Source organism: Lissotriton vulgaris, chromosome 5 (assembly GCF_964263255.1).
Source record: "Lissotriton vulgaris chromosome 5, aLisVul1.2, whole genome shotgun sequence".
In the NCBI taxonomy this organism is placed as follows: domain Eukaryota; kingdom Metazoa; phylum Chordata; class Amphibia; order Caudata; family Salamandridae; genus Lissotriton; species Lissotriton vulgaris.
In genome coordinates, this window is record NC_141693.1 from 1,139,778,658 (window position 1) to 1,139,798,856 (window position 20,199).

Below are 20,199 nucleotides of genomic sequence, written 5' to 3' on the forward strand. Positions count from 1 at the left end.
GTGATGTGCTATAGTGTCTTGAGAGTTAGAAAGGATGGAACCCATTTGGGTCCTGATGGACTCCCTGGAACTGTGACATAAGTGTTAGAGCAGAATGCAATGAAGGTTGGTTTAGAATGTTGGGTTTGCAGTTACGAGTAGAGGAATAAATACGTGTAAAACTAAGCTCTGTGTGTGGTGTAGTGATTGGCTGGGAACCAGGATGGGGAAGACGCTATCCACTAGCTGTCTACTCATTAACTGTAGATCAGCTTCCAAACCCGCAACAGAATTAGCAGAAACCATCTCTCCCATAACCTAGACATTGCATTCATCACAGAGACATGGCTAAAAGAGACCTACCCCCCCCCCGTTCTGATATGTTTGTGCCTCCTGGCTACTCCATCATCAACAAAGATAGGATAGATCAACGAGGGGGAGGATTAGCCATCATCCACAGAGACGACGTAGACATCACTGTAATTGACTCCTGCAAGTACAGCTCATTTGAATGTCTTTCTGTGAACATTAAGACTAAAGACAACAGCCCTATAGTCTGCCATCTTCTCTATCAACCCACTAGGGAACATCCCCACATTTGGGGAACACTTATCTGACCTAATTGCCCAGTGTGCACTCAAAGACACTAACATCCTAATCCTGGGTTATCTCAACCTACGTTGGAATGAGACCAACAACTATCTAATTCAATTTCTCAACAACCTCCTGTGTGACAATCTTTCACAACACTGTTCAGAAGAAACGCACAACAAAGGTGAAACCCTGGATGCCATCATTGCCCACCAGGATGAAATTACGATCGACAATATTCTTCCAGTGGACTTGTCGGATCACCACATGATCCTATTCCACATCAACCAAAGACTTTTATCCCTGCCTCGGTCCTTGACCCCCCAAAATGGTCCAAAAATCTCTCCCAGATTCCCCTGGATGTCATGAAAGAGGCTAAATCTGCTCCTACCTAGTGACATGGAGCTCCCCAAAACTGAGCTCATCTTGGTCTAGAACGCGAACATGGTTACCTTGCTTGAACAACTTGCTCCCCTGAAATTAAAAAAAAGCCGTCCTATTCCGTCCAGATCATGGTTCGACTCAGACATCAATGATAAAAGGAGACTACTCAGAGCTACAGAAAGACGGTGGAGGACCATGCCCAGCACCACTCATCGCGATCAACTTAGAACAGTCCGTAAGAATTACAACAGACATATCAAGAATAAAAAATCTGTGTACTTCCACTCCGCTCTTGATAGCGCAAAAAACAGACCCAAGGAGCTCTTTAATATCATCAGTCGCCAAATTTCCAAACCGGATAAATCCCCAGGGCCGGCTTCCAAAGAACCGTGCAATAACTTCGCCAACTTTTTCAATGATAAGATCTCCAAGATCGAACGATCCCTCAACACCAATCACGCCTCACTTCCCTATAGCAGCCAGGGTGAGGTGTTGGGTAGCGCTCCCTCTCTTACCTCTAAACCCTGGTCTCTTTTCCAGTCCATCCCAGAAGAAGAGATAGTTAAACTCATCTCCACCTCCAAACCCTCATCACACGCCCTATACCCCCAACTTGCTCAACTCACTAAAAAGCTGAATCTCTCCCTAGCCCCTCTCTGGTGCAGGATTATTAATAGCTCCCTTAAAACTGGTACCGTTCCGGATTGTCTGAAAGTGGGACAAGTCACCCCACTGCTAAAAAAAACCAGGCCTAGACATAAATGACTTAAACAACTTCAGACCAGTCTCCAACCTTCCTCTTCTCTCCAAAATCTTAGAAAAATGTGTACTACAACAACTAACCCAACACCTGGACAACACTAATCTTCTCGACTCCAATCAGTCGGGATTCAGGAAAGGTTGCAGCACTGAAACCGCAATCCTTAACATAATAGAGGACATTCACAAATCACTGGACTCAGACCAATGCTGCCTACTTATTCTCCTAGACCTATCTGCAGCATTTGACACAGTAGATCACAAACTTCTCCTCAAGGCCCTCGAAGAGAGGGCTGGCCTAGACGAGGTGGTCCTCAAATGGTTCTCCTCATTCCTCCACAACCGCTTCCAAAGAATCAAAATCAAAAGCTTTGAGTCCGACCTCCATTCCGTCAACAGGGGATTCCCCAAGGATCAGTGCTCTCCCCTCAACTCTTCAACATCTACATGGAACCCCTCACCACCCTTCTCAGGAAAGCTAACTGCCCTTTCAACTTATATGCTAACGATACTCAAATTTACTTGGAAATCTCGTCGGCCAAAGACATTCAAAGACTTAACAAGTCACTAAGAGAAGTGCAACTGTGGCTGTCCAATAATCACTTAAAACTAAACCCGGACAAAACCAAACTCCTCCTCATTTTGAACAAAGAAGAAAATCCACAAATTGTCGAGTGGATAAAAGCCATTGATGCGCTCAACGGGAACCTCACCCTGGCTGATTCTGTTAAATCCTTAGGCATTACACTAGACTCAAAACTGGACATGGCCAAGCACATTAAGATCTCAGCGAAGAGTGCCTTCCTCAACCTTAAGCTTCTAAACAAAATAAAACCTTTTTTCCCGCCCAAAGATCTTAAGCAAGCCACCCAAGCATTGGTGCTGTCAAGACTAGACTATGGAAACGCAGTCCTTTCCGGAATTGCTAAAACACTTCTTGCTGCCCTGAAAACAACTCTGAATGAAGCTTCCAGAATGGTCACTGGAGTAAAGAAATTTGATCATATCTCTCCTGCTCTCAAAGAACTCAAGTGGCTTCCTATAGAACTGCGGGCGAACTTCAGAACAGCCTGCCTCACCCACAAAGCCCTTCCCACAGGCAAACCCGAATATCTGGCGGCCAAACTCAAAAAGCTGGCCAGAACAGGACCCTCAGAAGCTCCAACACCTTAATTATCATGCCGCAAAAATCATGAAATTAGAAAACCGCCGCCAGGTCCTTCACTGGCAACGCGCCTAAAATCTGGAATTCTATTCCCCCCTCACATCAGAACTACTCCGTCCTGTGCTAAATTCAAAATTCAATTCAAAATACTTTTCCTTGACGATCCCTGAAGAACAGATAGAAGCAGCTGGAGCCTTGAGATTCACACTTCCCACCCCGAATTCGATGTTAGTCAGGAGCTTGATATGGACCCTCCACCGCTTTGGCACTGTGACTTTTATTGCTGAACTGTCTTGCCTTACTGTACTTTGTGCTACTATCTTTTCGTCTGTTACGTAACCGATGTGAAGCGCTCCGATACCCTCCGGTCAGGCTAGCACTATATAAAACTTCTTAAATAAAATAAAATAAATAAATAAATAAAAATAACTGACGACAAGGATGAAATAAGTAACCCAAAGATTGACAGAGTTCTCCCAGAGAGTATGCCTTGGTCCAAGCAAATTGTTTGTGCGTGCCACATATGTTGCAGTCGAAGTAAGAAACCAACGCTTAATGCATGTGGAGTCAACGTGCAACTCCAGTCGCTGTAAAGAAGTTTGAATGGCAAAAGCATTGCAAAGAAATCTACCTATCAGTGACCGAGAACCTACAGGTCAGACCGTACATAAAGGTGCTGCGCTGCCACGCAATATACAGTCATACATAATCTGGAAAATTTACGATGAAGGCAGATACAACCAGGTTTTGAATGAGCAGCAACTAGTGACAGCAAATTGTGAGGTAACCTTACCATTAGAAAGTGAATAAGATCAAGTGCGCGCAAAGAGAGACAAAAAATGTAATTGTTATTTACCCACCAGAATCTGAGCACAGTGAGCCGGTACGATCTCAATGCCATGTGCCGTAACCCAGATAAAGCACAGGGGTGGTGCTGGAAATGCTGGTGGGTTCTGTCTAATTGGCTGAAGGGCCGTGAAGGTGGTCAGAACAGGAACATAACAGAGAGCGACACCCAGAACAGTCCTAAATATCTTTGGAATAGTAAAAAGCTGCTTTCCCAATGGAGGCAAAGACCGAGGCCATCATTTCAAAAGTCATCAAGGATGATCCAGAGATCAGCACATATCAAGGCCTTAGAGAAGTCTTATATGAACAGGTTCAAGATGAACAGCTGAGGGACCTGGACGGAGCTCCGCCCTTAATATAAACCACGCCCAGAAATGGCTTCCCTGAAACCATCACCACAGTTTGATACCGCCAAAAAGCTAAATAATGGTGATAGATTAACTGCTTAAATACAGACATTTGATGATTTAATTGATGCACTTGAAGAGATTGATAACAAAAATATTATCAAGTAGTTCAAAAATCTTGCTGGGGATGGTGTAAAAGAAGTCACAAAGAAAATGCTGTGAACTGATGAAGAAGTCACATATCTTCAGATTGAAGGGGAAACATCCTGAATGATGACTTCGGAACTACGAGTTCCGGAGTCACGCAAGCGGAATAACGACTTGCTCGAACAACGACACAACCTTAACGTATGTGAATGGTGAAGGCTGATTCGGGCTAGTGTTCGGGCAGGGTGGAGTTCAGAGGAGCATCACAGAGGAACAGGTAAGAGGGGTTAATTTTCAGGAGGTGGGGGTTTGGGGTTATTAGGGGTTGGGGTTGGCTTTTAGTTTTTAGTGGGTATGGGTGATTATGTATGTTTATAAAGAGATGGGAGGGATTTGTTTGTATGCAGTTGAGTTCGTTTTTGGGGAAGTTGGTGATCGAAATTCATTTTAAGGTGGGGAATTAGTTGATAAGGGGTTAAGTTTGTTATTAGGAGGTGGGGTTGATCGTGATTATTTTTAGGGTTGGGGGAATTCGTTTTATGGGGATTGAGTTCGTTTTTAGAGGGTGGGGGTTGGGATTAGTTTTTATGGGGCTATGTTTCTTTATATGGTGTGGGGGAATTAGAATTTAAGGGGTTGAGTTTGTTTTTAGGAGGTGGGGGTGATCAGGAATATTTTTAAGGGGGGAATTAGTTATAAGGGGGTTGAGTTCTTTATTAGGGGGAATAGGTGAAAGTGTTTGTTAATAGGGTGTGGGCAACTTTGTTGTTATGGGGCAGGAGGGTTTGGGGGGGGGATTGAAAAAGTAGTAGAAAAGTAGTTTTTTTTAACACGCACTCCTTTAACACGAAAAACTGTGGTTAAGAAATGTGTGGTAAAAGATATCGTGGTTTAGAATAGGTCGTGGTTGCAACTTCGTTGTTAGGGAAGTCATGGTTGTGAAACTTATTGTTCCAACATACAACTGATTAAAGAAGTGTTGAATTTCAAGTTTAATCCAATGCCAAATGCTGGTTACGAATGATTCATTTTCAACCAAGAACTACAGAAACTCAGTGAAAACATTGATGAATTTGTGGAGAGACATGACACTCACCAGATATTGCTAGTTCAATACATTTAATGATAAAGAAGCTATGTGTTTTAGAGTTATTGATGGATGTTTGTCAGATTCATTCAGATGACAAGGTCTGAGAGAAACTCTTGGTCTGGAGCAAGTGTTATTGGCTACCAGAGCTGAAGAGCGTGCTGAGAGCATGGAGCCTGGAGGTGCCCAGAACAAATACCATCTTGAGTGTGAAAAGGAATCTAAAACAAAAGACTGAAGGACACAAAGGGATGTCTACACATAAAAAGAAGTTGTGTTTTAGGTATGGATTTTCATTTTCGCACAAAGGTAAATGTCCCATTCTTAGACAGATATGTAAAGTCTGTGGGCATAAGAACTATTTTGTAATGGTATGTGTAGCGAACAAAAAAGTGAATGCATTAGGGCATGAAGCTAAAATGGCTGCCAGAACTTTCCAGAATCAATGTTTGACGTACACCCACAAGGCCTAGCAGTGACATGAGTTGAGACAAATTAACAATGAGCAGAGTCGACCGTCATCTAACTCATCGCCACACAGTTCTTCTGTACCAGTATCAAGTGAAAGTGATGATAATTATTGTACCATGTTGAGGTTGACCTCAGAAAATCATGTGCATGTTGGAAAGGCCGCTTGTGAAAGAAAATATCAGTCAAAGAAATCTCAACATGCCAAAGTAATTCAAACATTGTCCAAAGGTTACATTGAACGGAAATGGTTGTTTGATAACTTTAATTATCGACAGTGGTACATCGATAAACATTATGCCTGAGGAGAAATACAATGAACTATATCCATTTCTGCAACTTAAGCCATCAAAAACCAAAGTGTATACATGTGCTGCATCAACACCCTGAAAAAAGTTAAGGTTCATTTGTAGCAACAATGATACACAAGAAAAAGAATATGCAAGCACCCATCCATGTGCTTCAGGACACAACGTCAAGTGCCTGTATACTCCGTTTCATCACAGCCGCTGATATGGGACTGATTTCCGTAAATTACAACATGAATGCTCAACACAAAATAATAGGTGAATTCCCTTAGTTATTTCATGGTTTGGGAAAGCTTAAGAATATGAAAATAAAGCTACATATTAATGAAAGAATCTGTCCTGTTGCTCAGAGACCTAGATGAATTGGTTTTCATTTGCAAGAAGCTGTTGAAAAAGAACTTGAAGTGTTACTTAAGCATAACATTATTGATCGTTCAACTGGTCAGATGCCATGGGTTTCTCCCATAGTAGTAGTGCCTAAAAAGGACAGTGAAAAATCTGTATGCATATGCATTGACATGCATCAGGCAAACAAAGCAATTGAACGAGAACGACATCCAGGTCCACACATTGCTGACATGATAATGTAAATAAATGGTGCAGAGGTCTTCTCTCGCCTTGATTCAACTAAAGGTTATCATCACTTAGAGCTTGAAAAAAATTACAGGTACATTGCAACCTTTTCTACATATGTTTGTTTGTTTCGATACAAACAATGAAGTTTTGGTGTGTCATCCGCTGCTGTTTCAAGACATCATTCGATGTGTCAGACTGTCATGAATGTGTAGAATTATAGTGATGACATATTGGTTTTCAGAGCTACACAAAAAGAACATGATAAAGCTCTTGCACAAGTATGTCATTTACTTGCTGAAGGAGGTTTGACTATGAATGCAGACAAGTTTGAGTTCCATAAGGCAAAACTAAAATTATTTGCACCTATCTTTTCTGATGGGGTAGAACACCCGATCCTGCTAAAGTACAAGTGCTGTCAAATGCCGATCCCCTACAAGATGTTTCTATGGTGCAATCTTACTTACTTTGATAACTTTATTTCGGTCAAAGACCATAAAGGTGCAATAAAATATATACAAGCACAATGTTAAAATATAAATACGTCAAAGTTAAAAAATTATTAAACAATGGATATCAAAGGAGTAGTTAAAATAAAAGCAGTGGTCCCTTAGCCCTTATGGATTATTGCGGATCTTCTCCTCCACATGCCGACAAGAAACCGGAAAACAGCAAAGACAATGGGAGGGGTAGTATCATAGGTTAAGACTCTACGGGCAAGTGCACAGTGCCTGAAGCCCAAGTTTTTGCAAAGTGGAATGATCCAGCACTTCCGGATTTCACCATATGCTGGGCAGAAAAAGAGGATATGTATAATGTCTTCCCTGGCATGGTTGCAGGCAGGGCAGTTAGCCTTCGTCGCTTTTGTCCATCTTGAAGTGAATTCCCCGACTGGTAGAGAGCAGTGTCTCAATTGAATGTATAGCTTTCTTGCCAGAGGAGGCTGCACCAGGTCCAAAAACGCCTCCATCCTGAATTCAACTTTTGTTGTGAGGAACTCCTTGGACAGTCTGCCCAAGGAATTTGAGCAGTGTAGCATTTTAAGGTTGTGCGCTTTTACAGCTGCCACCAAGACAGTCCTTTGGATCCTCAAGCAGCTGTCCTCCGGTGTATCCCAAAGTTGGGGAAGGCCAATTTGATAAAAAAAAGACTTAACATGTGCCAACCAAGGTATGTTCTTGGTCTTTAACTGTCCCCAAATGATTTTGAATTCTGCTCTAAACGGTTCCAGCTCCGGCACAGACCAGAGCCTTCTCCAATAGAGCGGAGGTCGGGCTGACGCCAGCTCAGTAATAGGTTCCAGGCCCAGGTCCAAGCGTAATGGGAGCAGAGGTGTACTTTGCGGGAGACCAAACAAATGCCGCATGAAGGAGTGTTCCACTTTCATTAGGTTACATGTGTTGATGTGTCCCCAGAGTTCTGCAGCGTATAAGGCTGCAGACCTGACCTGTGTTTTGTATATCTCTAGGGCAGGGGTAACCGGTTTAAAGGATGAGGCACTGCAAAATCTGCCTATGCCACCCATTATCTGTGCAAGTCTCAAGGAGGATTTAGAGACTTGCTGGTCCCATGTGAATTGTTCTGTCAAAGTCACTCCCAAGTATGTAAAGGTCTTGACTCGCTCAAGGGGGGTTCCGTTCAATGTAGGGTTTGGGCGGGTGTGCCTCGGGGGGTTGAAGATCATAAACTTGGTTTTCTCCAAGTTGATATCCAAACCCCGCGAGGCGCAGAAAGAAACAAACCCATCCAAAACCCGCTGGATGCCCAATGATGTCCGCGACAACAGCAAGGTGTCGTCCGCGAACATCAGAGAGGGCACCCTGCCAGTGGCCAGGCGTGGTGCATCATTATCCCTGACACAATTAAGTCTGTCTATCAGGCCATTGACATATAAGCTAAAGAGGGTGGGGGCTAGTAAGCAGCCCTGGCGTACTCCTCGTGTGACAGGGAAACGATCAGATAATTCCCCGTTCTTCCCACACCTCACCTGAGCGTAATTTCCAATATGGAGCCGGGTTATGGAGTCCAGTAAATAAGGAGGGAGACCGAGTTCCTCCAACACCGTCCAGAGCCTCTCCCTCGGGACCAGATCGAATGCGGCCCGCAGGTCCACAAAAACAAGGTAGAGGCTGCCACCCTCTACTCTTGCAGTTTTCCAGTATAGGACCTGGAGTCGGAAGATCTGGTCCAAGTGAGGTTCCGTGACAATTGTAAGTGATGTTTTTGGCTTGCATGAATATGGTCGAGTCTGATATCTATGAACCGCAAATGACGAGTTTAGTGGGTGTACGCAGTTTCGCTGTGCTAAACTAAACCGTTCGTCTATTACGTGGGGTATTCTATCTGTACCCACGGGTTCCATCTTAGATATGGCATCCATTTTGTCTCTTGCCTTCGCGACCCTGGGATTTCCAAGGCATCTACGGAAGACACATGTCCTTTGAAAATATCTTTATGACGAGGGGGATGATACTGTAAGGCAAATGGCCCCGCTCGAGGCTCATCTTGCCGTGCCGGTTTATTGTCTCAGCCGTGCATCTCATTAGGCACGTCCCTTTGATGCCAGGAGCTCGTGTTTCCCGATACCTCCCCTTTTACGCCCTTTCCAATCTCCCCACTGTTTCCATCTTCCCCTGCACCTGTCCTTGTTCCTTCTTCGATCTGTTTTACTGCTGATTGGAATGTACTAATGGTGGGAAGATGGGTTTATACAGTTGGGAACCGCCAAATGTTTCCGCACTTATGTTCCGGACCTTGAATGTATCAAAGAGACCAAAGCGACCCCTCTGGGGGATAATCATGGGAACCGAGCCATAAAACTTTGTGTACCATGTAAACCTATGGGTGAATTATGTATAAAAGGAGCGATCCACAGAACCAATTTGAAGCAGTCTCCACAAGTAGCACGCGTTGTACTTGCCGTGACTTCTGTGTTCCCTGCAGGTAATAAAGATCGAATCTTTGACGCCGAAGGAAGTGTCCCGTGTCTCTGTCACTTGTACGCCGGAGCAGGTTACCCACGAAGGTTTCAGGTGTTGTCCCCTGGCACCGCTGGGTCTTAAATAACCCAGTCCTTCAGTTGGCGCCCAACGTGGGGCTGCATCAGTGGTACCTGTCCAAGCCCGACGATCGTGAGGAACTTCGTGTGAAATCTCCGAGGGAAGGTGCACTCCGCTTCATCGATCCTGTTGTCGAAATAAGTGGCCCGAAGACTTTTCCCGCGAAGATTCCCGCCTCCTGACGGCTGCGACGGACTGCTGCCCTGACTGTAGACCTGTTTTGGCGCCTGGCGTAGACCTTGGTATAGCGAGACGATTGACGGGCCTTCCTGGTGACGCCATCGATCTTTGAGTTAAGTATTTGTGGGTCGCTCCCAGAGTTCTTGGTTGTGGTTGCTTAGTTGTTGCATGGTTCCATTGCATTTGTGGTTCTTGGTACTTTGTTGTGATATTTGACGACTGCAGACGCCAAAAACCGAGGGTTTTTGCTCTTTGCTGGGACTTGGTAAATCCCGTAACCCTTGAAGTTTGTGAAACACGGCTAGTGTGCAAGATGCCTGGTCGTTGTACTTTGTTTAGTTGTTTCAGACGTTGTGGTACGGATTCCCGACTGGAGGACTCGTGTCCGATACCTCCGGTTGGAACTCCCACTTATGAGCTCTACAGTAAGCATGGGCTAGGCCCGATTACTTTTAATGATTACTGGATTCGGTATACTAAGAAGGATGGTGTCCTTAGTTGGCCACCTCATGGTAGCTTTGAGACTCCAATCTTAGATAATCTAGAGGCTAAATTATTTGCGAAAAAGTCAAGGCCGGCCATGTTTGATGCCTTTCGGTTGTGGCGTAAAGAAGCCCGACAGAAGGAGATCAGACAGACTAAACGTAATCAGAGAGATGGTGTTGCTACCATTGTAAAGAAAGCAGAGCAGTTTCAGCGTGATAAGGAGGATAAGGAAAAGGAAGTGTTTGATAGGCTACAGCGTATGTCCATAGATAAATGCTATCCTGCTTTGCCTACGGAGTCGGATAAGAAGGAAGAACCAGTTGAGGATCCTCTAATGTCTTATCTTCTGAAATCGCCACCTCCGTATGTACAGGGTACCGCTGCTCCAGTGGTTCCCCCTATACCTGTTCCTCCACCTGTTCTTCAGCCTGTTCCTCAACCTGCACCCGTTCTTCCGACTGTTCCTGCTCATTTGCCTACTGCTATTCCCACTGCTCCTCCACTTCCGCATACTCCTGCTCCCGCTACTGTTCCTGCTCTACTAACTCCTGTTGTTGCTTCTGTTTCTACTCCTTCTCTTGTTAGTCCCTTGTGCTATACTTCTTCAGCTACTCGTAGTCGTACTTCTCCTGTTGCGGCTAACTTCTTTCATTCTCTTGGACCTGTTCTTGGGTCTGCCGGTTCAGATGGTCCTCAGAGACGTAGTCAGCTTCCCGGTGGTAGGGAACGCGCTTCGCTATATAACATGGCGATGGGTTGGATGACGCATCCTCTTAGAAATCCTCCACGTATTGTACTTGACACGTTCTGTCAATTCAATGTACCGACACAAAGATTTGTTTTCGAAGAAATGTGTAAAGTTTTGCGCGATCAGATATCGGCCGATGCACCTGACGAGGTGTTGACTGCTTTGTCTGATCTACAGCTACAGTTCTCGAACGGACTGATAGTGGATACCAATGTTCGACGTGCTGTTGAGCGGTTGTTATCTTTCCGTCCCACTCCTATACCTCAAGCCCTGTTTGTTGAGGACGTTGAGAGGCAGTTAGATGCGTCTGGTCAGTTTCCCATGTGGGAAGTTCCACCAGTGTGGATGCCAGGCGATCCTAATGCTAACCCCATTGTTCCACCCTACTTCCAGAGAGTATGGATACATCTCCCATGGAAACGATCGGAAGTGTTACAGGTGAAGCAATCTTTGCCTGACCCTCGCAAAAATCCTGCAGGGTATTATAAAGAATTGTCGCAGCTTGTAGATGCTACGATAATGAATCTTGCCGATATCGATATGCTGTTTGGCAATGTTGTGCCGCAACCGGTATGGGCTAAGATTCGTCAGGAAAATCACGCAAACGAACTGGGTGGTGATTGGGCGGCCATTATAGCGGCGGATGGGTTGCAGACTGGTGGTGCTAAACCCGAACAGTTGATTGCCGCTCTCCCTCAGAGAATAATTACACTAATGAAGACTCTTATGCCAGCTATGAGGGTGAATTGGGACAAATTGTCAGCTTGTAAGCAGAAAAAGGACGAGAGTGTCTCCGACTTCTTTACGAGATTTGAGGAGGCATTCATCGATCATAGTGGGCAGGATATGGGCACTGAGGGTGGTCAACGGTTGTTCGTGGATAAATTTGTCTCTAACTTATTGCCTGATTTGGGCAGTAAGTTGAAAAATTCTGAAAGTGCGTGGGCCGTTTCTACCTCGGCTCAAATATTGGCTACAGCACAGTATTATGAGAACAGAGAGAAAGAGGAGAACGACCGCGCTGACAAAAAGACGAAAGAACTTAAAACTAAAGTGTTGTTACAGCAAGCGTATCCTCCGCGTTCGAATCAGAATGCTTCACAGCAAAATAGATCACAGTCGCAGTCTAATCGATCGCAATCTCAAAATGACTCCTCTTCTCAAAGATCCTCGTTAGGGTACAATCAGTGTGCCTATTGTAGACAGGAGGGTCATTTAAAATTCAATTGTCCTGTTTTGAACGATCGTAATAGTGGTAACTCATCTAGAGGAGGTCGTGGTGGTTCTCAGCAGACATCACGTGGTAGAGGTCGTGGTGCTCAAAACGACCGATCAGATAACCAATCAAATTCTAATAACTGTTTCGATCAACGTGGATCATCGCAAGGACGATCTGCGCAGTACAATGTAGACGATTATTACGTCGATCAGGGAACTGACGACAGTAATTACTAGGACAGCCATAGACAAGGAGAGGGAGTGGTATCAGTTCCGGTTGATCAGAGAGGGCCTTACGTCGCAGTTGCTACATCGGGCGTCGTTGAGCCTTTTCTGTTGGACACTGGTGCAGCGAAAAGTTCCATTATGCATTCGAAACTCCCTGGCGCACCTTTGTCTGGCTTAACAAATGTTTCCGTTGGATTCTCTGGCGCCCCCGTTAGCAATCCAGTTTCACGCCCTTTGCCCCTTACAGTTGGACCACGTGACCTTGAAGCTCCGTTGATTTTGACTACTGGTTGTGGTGAAAATCTCTTGGGTCTGGATTTGCTAAAACGTTTGTACGCAACTCTGTATTGTTCTCCTGCGGGTGTAAAGCTTACGTTAGGAGAGAGGGTTGTCTCTCCTATGTACTTGTCTCTCGATAAGCTTCCACCGGAATTGAGTTCTCTTCCTGCATCACTATGGGCAACAGGTCCCAATGATGTGGGCTTGCTTGACATCTCTCCTTATGTTGTTCAGTTGAAATCTAATGTGCGATTGCCACGTATTCCCCAGTACCGTATCTCTCTTGATGGTGAACGAGCACTGTTAGCGATCATCTATGATTTGATCGACAAAGACGTTGTTGAAGAGACTCGGGGAAACGTGTGCAACAGCCCTGTACTGCCTATTTTAAAACGTACTGATCCTTCGAAACCACCTGTTTATCGTTTTGTTATCGATTTACGGGAGGTAAATAAAATTGTGATTCCTCAGTTCCCCGTTGTGCCTGATATCACGGCACTACTGACTCTGATTCCAGCATCTGCATCTTAGTTTTCGGTGATTGATTTGAAGAATGCATTCTTCAGCATCCCGATCGCAGAAGAAAGTAGAGACCTTTTCGGTTTCTCTCTTGGTGGATGCAGCTTCCGGTTTAAACGCGCTCCTCAAGGCTACTGTGAGAGTCCATCGATTTACAGTCAAGCCTTGAAGGGTCAACTGGATGCGTTTACGTTGCCGGCTGGTGCGGCCTTAATCCAATATGTCGATGACTTATTGGTAGCTGCGGATACTGAGGACATTTGCAAAATTGCTACGGTGTCGTTGCTGCAACATCTCTGTGACTTACATCACAAGGTGTCACCTTCTAAACTCCAATATTGTTGTCAAGAAGTAACCTATCTAGGTCACTTATTGTCAAAGGAGGGAAGGCGGTTGACCCCAGAGAGAATTGCAGCAATTGCGCGAATGACTGTGCCAATAACACAAAGAGATGTGCGTGCCTTTCTAGGTATCACGTCGTATTGCAGACAGTGGATCCCAAATTTTTCATTGCTAGCGAAACCATTGGTGGCTCTTACGTGCAAGGATGTTTCAACTCCTTTACCATGGACGGAGGAATGTCAGAAGAGTTTTTCTGAATTACGTGATTCATTGTGTTCTGCTCCTGTGTTAGGTACCCCTGACTACAGTAAGCCGTTCACATTATATGTTCACGAGAGGGAAGGTTGTGCTTTGAGCGTCTTAACGCAACCTTTTGGTGATAAGCAACGTCCATGTGCATATTTTTCCTCGACCTTGGACCCGGTAGCTAGAGCATTGCCGAGTTGTTTGAGAGCAACAGCGGCAGCTGCGGTGTCCATCCGACAATCAGCAGGATTGGTCATGGATAATATGCTTACGGTGATGCTTCCGCACGCAGTCGACACTCTTTTAAATCGTACGAAAACTCAGCACTTGACAAGTGCGAGGTTGTCCGGATACGAGTTGACGCTGCTGGCAAGTCATATTCAGATAAAACTTTGCAATGTTCTGAATCCGGCAACTTTGTTACCCATTAGTACAGAGTCAGATGAAATAGCAGCCCATGACTGCTATTTGCGAACAGAAGAGGAAACAAAAGGTCGAGTGGACCTTAAAAACACTCCTTTAGAAGATCCAGATGGAACATTGTATGTAGATGGCTCGTGTTTTAAATTGCCGAATGGTGATGTGACCACTGCGTATGTTGTTGTAACTTTGAGTACTGTTGTGGAAGCTGCGAGATTGAATCAGAATTCTGCCCAGGCTGCAGAGCTGATTGCCTTAACTAGAGCGTGTGTGTTAGCGAAAGATAAACGTGTGAATGTGTATACTGACAGTCAGTATGCATTTGGTGTTGCGCATAGCTTTGGACGGTTGTGGAGAGAGAGAGGTTTTATGACGTCGCATGGTACGAAGATTCAGCATGGCCAACTTGTGAACGATCTTTTGGATGCACTTACGTTGCCTAAACAGGTAGCGATTGTTAAATGTAGTGCACATCGTAAGGTGACGGATGATGTTGGACGTGGTAATGCGTTTGCGGATGAGACTGCTAAGGAGACTGCCCGGAACCTTAGCACTCGGATGTATGTGGCAAGTTCGGTTAGGTGGCCTGCGGAGACTAGTATGTGTGAGGACACTATTGAGAGTGTGAAGGCGATACAAAATGAGGCCACCGAGACTGAAAAGAAGAAGTGGAATGAAAGTACGGGAAAGTTGGATGCGAATGGTTGTTGGGTAGACTTGTCGGAACATAAGAGATGGATGTTGCCAGATGCGTATGTGCTGGCTATTGTGACAATGGCACATGGGTTAGCACATATTAGCGTGAAAGGTATTTGTAAGTTGCTGTCTCCTGTGTGGAAGAATGATGGTATCACGAAATGTGCTGAACGATTGGTTAAGAATTGTATGGTATGTATGTTGTACAATCCTGGTAAGGGAACCCCAACTCCTCCTGGTAGTTTTGCTCCCCCTTCGTGTCCCTTTGAGGTGATTCAATTAGACTTCATCCATATGGAGCGATGCAATAACCTGAAATATGTTTTAGTTGTGGTTTGTGCGTTCTCCCGATGGATCGAAGCCTATCCTCTCAAGGACAACACTGCTTTGTCAACGGCAAAAATCCTACTGAAGGAATACTTTCCTCGGTACGGAATGCCTCGGGTTGTGTGGTCTGATAACGGAAGTGAGTTTGTGGGGAGTGTGATGAAGAGTGTGTGCAAAGGCCTTGGAATTAATCAAAAATTCCACAGCGCCAATCATCCCCAGTCAGCTGGTTTGGTTGAAGGGTATAACGGCACCCTTAAACTAAAACTAGCGAAGATTCAGGCTACGACTGGTCTTTCGTGGCCTGGCGCTTTACCCTTAGCCTTACTGTCAACAAGGGCAACTGTTCACTCCCGAGTAGGGCTTAGTCCCTATGAAATAGTGTTCGGTCGCCCTGCAAATGTGTGGGGGGTCCCTAGACCAGGTGTGTTCCGTGATCTTGAGTACCCAATGTTGATTGACTATCTTCATGATCTGACTGCTAAACTGAGGTTAATTCACCAACAGGTTTACGAAGCATTGCCGACGCAGACGGAGGGTCCAGGCCACCAGCTCCAGCCCGGAGACTGGGTGGTCACCAGAAATTTTTCTCGGAAGAAGAACTTGGAGCCCAGGTTCACCGGACCCTACCAGGTCCTCCTTGCCACGAGAACTGCCGTTCGTTTAGAGGGCCGGAAAAATTGGGTGCATGCCACCCATACGAAGAAAGTTCCTATTCCGTTACCGGCAGACTCGTGGGTAAGGAAGGGCATTGCTTCAACTGAGTCCGAAGGATTGCCGGCGTTTGTACCTTTCAGCGACGCACAACCTGTCGGAGAATCCCCAGTGCAGCAGAAAGATACTGTTGAACATTTGTCATCAAAAGACTCGAGACCAGAACATTCGACTGATCAACAGAACTCTGTTTCTTCAACGGATCCTTTGTTCGATGAACAGACACGTCCTGGGAAAACTCGATACTTTTTGCGATCCAGTACTAAGGACAAATAAAGTTTTGTTTTGCCCCTTGGCAATTGCATTATCCCGTTTTCCACGATCAGTCTGAACACCTGTATCATTGCAATTATTCTTGTATATATTGAAGGTTCTTTTTCTATGTATTTTTGCTTCCACAGCTGAGAGACATTGCATATATATTGTAAATAAAGGCCGTAGGGCCGCGCGCGTACTTCTTTCTGGTTAGTAGGTCTTGACGCTAGGTTAAAGACCGTCGGTTCCTGGGAACTCCTAGGGATTGACTATTGCTACACAGAACGAAGTGCGTCAAGAAACGTTGCGGACGGTCATAGGGGATGGCGTTTTCAAAGCTGATGGACGTGGAAAGAGCACAGGCACAAAGATTTGAGCTACAGCAACTTAGCCGTACAAAATGTTTTATGTTTCAGATATTTGTATTGCTTTTGATTGTTTCTGCATTATTGGCGGGTGGGGTGTACTATATGATGTCGTACTTCTTACCTTCTGCCATACCTACACCTACTCCTACTTCTGACTCTAAACTTACCTCTACTGCATCTCCTCATTCTTTCCATATCTTACCCGAACAAGAGCAGGCTAGACGTGCGGAATTTCGCAATAATTCCTTTATTCAGCTCCTTCACCAGCACCAGTTAGTGGTTAACACTACTAATTGTTGGGTGTGTGGATTGATGCCACATACCACAGATAAGGGAATTCCATATTTGGTTTTACCGTACAGTTCCCAGGGTTCTGCTCGAGCATTTCAAACAATGTTTCGAAGCGCACTAGGTTCCCACCCCAATCGAGAGCCACGATCCCCCTACTCTGGCCCTGGCTCGTATCAGAAGCCTTTGTCTATAGCGATAGAGGATTTAGATAGAGATATCTATGAACCCTCGCTTATTCCAGAAGAAGAGGCACAAGCCTATAGGGTCCTGAGTAGAGGCGAGTATAGTGTGTTTGCTAGTGAAAAACAGCTTAAAAGCTCGCCTCCGATATGGGTCGTACCCCACATTGGTAATTTTTGTCTAATAGGTCGTGGCCGAAGATCGAAAGCCCGACTTGGAGAGAGTGCTTGCACCGAGAATTACATTTTGCCGATGGTCTCGTCTCCTGTGTTTCTGGCTGCCAAGGGTACATACTTTATCTGTCATGATCGTGCGTATGCATGGTTGCCCTTCGACTTTGTGGGCTCATGTTTTATCGCAAATTTGTTGCCTCCGACGTTCACTGTAGATGCAGACTATCACAAGACTAGAGTTGTGAGAGGCGTAATTAGCGAAGAGGATACTGCCGGTCAAGAGGCAGGAGACTTTTTCAAGGGTTTCCTCCCGTTTTGGGGGCCTATGGTTAATAGTAGGAACCTGAGACAGTTGACTAGAGTGGTGGAATCGACAGCTAATATTACTGCCAGTGCCCTTGGTAATATCACCACAGAACTTCAGGCGGATAGACTTATGACGTTACAAAACCGTATGGTTTTAGACGTGATCTTAGCAGATCGAGGTGGGGTATGTAAGGTGATCCATTCGAGCTGCTGTATTTTCATTCCAGATAACGCTCCGACTGTTTATCAAGCCATCTCAAAGTTGCATAAGATCTCTGAGTCCATACACGTGGACGTAGGGGATTGGACGCTAATTGGGTGGTTTTGGGGCCTAATGTCGACTTGGGGTTGGAAGATTCTGATGATTATCGGAGTTGTTGTGGCATTCCTGTTCACGTGTTGCCTTTGTGTGCAGTGTGGTCCTGCCTTATGTGGCCTCTGTGCTACAACGTGTATAAGACAGCCGCCTGTTACCAAAGAAGCTCGATTGGACAGAGCTATGTTACAGCAACATCTAGATGGTCTGATGAATATCGAGTATGATTCCGACTAGTGCTTGCCTACATGAGGGCAAAAGGAGCGTCTGAGGTTCCGTGACAATTGTAAGTGATGTTTTTGGCTTGCATGAATATGGTCGAGTCTGATATCTATGAACCGCAAATGACGAGTTTAGTGGGTGTACGCAGTTTTGCTGTGCTAAACTAAACCGTTCGTCTATTACGTGGGGTATTCTATCTGTACCCACGGGTTCCATCTTAGATATGGCATCCATTTTGTCTCTTGCCCTCAAGTAGCCAGCGAACGGACGTTGTCCGCTTCGCGACCCTGGGATTCCCAAGGCATCTACGGAAGACACATGCCCTTTAAAAATATCTTTATGACGAGGGGGATGATACTGTAAGGCAAATGGCCCCGCTCGAGGCTCATCTTGCCGTGCCGGTTTATTGTCTCAGCCGTGCATCTCATTAGGCACGTCCCTTTGATGCCAGGAGCTCGTGTTTCCCGATACCTCCCCTTTTACGCCCTTTCCAATCTCCCCACTGTTTCCATCTTCCCCTGCACCTGTCCTTGTTCCTTCTTCGATCTGTTTTACTGCTGATTGGAATGTACTAATGGTGGGAAGATGGGTTTATACAGTTGGGAACCGCCAAATGTTTCCGCACTTATGTTCCGGACCTTGAATGTATCAAAGAGACCAAAGCGACCCATCTGGGGGATAATCATGGGAACCGAGCCATATAACTTTGTGTACCATGTAAACCTATGGGTGAATTATGTATAAAAGGAGCGATCCACAGAACCAATTTGAAGCAGTCTCCACAAGTAGCACGCGTTGTACTTGCCGTGACTTCTGTGTTCCCTGCAGTAAATAAAGCTCGAATCTTTGACGCCGAAGGAAGTGTCCCGTGTCTCTGTCACTTGTACGCCGGAGCAGGTTACCCACGAAGGTTTCAGGTGTTGTCCCCTGGCACCGCTGGGTCTTAAATAACCCAGTCCTTCAGTAGGTCGAGACCCCTGATCTAAAACCGGCTTGGAGGGTGGTCAAAATTTTGTTTTCCTCCATCCAGCCCAGTAGCCTCTCTAGCAGAATTCGGCCCATCAGCTTCTGAGTGGTATCGAGTAGACTAATTGGTCTATAATTTGATGGAGCAAGCGGGCAACCCTTTTTAAAAATTGGAACAATCTCAGCCCCCAGCCAGGTCTCAGGGACTGGGGAGCCCAGTAGGACAGCATTGAACAGAACCAACAGGTATGGGGCCCAGATCTTTGGCTGAGATCTAAAGAGATCTCCAGGGAGCTTGTCCAGGCCCGGGGCCTTATTTGGGAGCAATTTTTCAATTGCCAGTTCAACTTCCCTGAGTGTGATGTTATCTGGGCAGTAAATGGGAGCCTCAGTAGGGGCACCTTTTTTCACTATTGCAGGACAGAGTCCGAGTCCAGGGTTCAAGGCCTCCGGCAGTCTGCACTCATGCGGGGGGTCCGGGGCCATGGGGGGCTCGGATTCTCGATCAGAGCCATGGGTTCCACAGGGCGAAGTCCCTAAACCCGGAACCCCCTGCAGTCGACACTCTTGCAGGGGGTCCCTGGGTGTGCTGGTACAGGAGTTCGAGATCCCGGATCCCAAGGCCCCCGGCAGTCGACTCTCATGCGGGGGTCTGGGGCAACCGAGACCTCGGAGGCCCGATCAGAACTAAGAGTCTGACAGGGAAAAGACCCAATGACCGGGGCCCCCAGCAATCGACACTCATGCAAGGGGTCCCGAGCCACACGGGCACAAAGGTCTAAACTCCCAGTCCCCGGGGCCCCCCGCAGTCGACTCATATGCCAGAGGTCCCGAGGCACGTCATCCCGTGTAGCCAGTGCCAGTTCTAGGATCTCCCCCTGGGGCAGCCACCCAAAGTCCTCCAACTCAGGGCTTGTGTAGAGTGACTTAAAGTGAGCCTCCCACACTATAGGGGCAATGTTCGAGACCCCAGTGTCTCTCTCACCTATCGCTGAAGAAGTGA

General features: G+C 45.9%; 1 protein-coding gene across 1 annotated transcript in view; it reads right to left on the reverse strand.

The window, feature by feature from the left end:
* The window catches only part of AFAP1L2 (actin filament associated protein 1 like 2), a 588,328-nt gene that overhangs the window by 235,463 nt on the left and 332,666 nt on the right, over nucleotides 1–20,199 (reverse strand). The gene's annotated exons all lie outside the window — the stretch shown is intronic.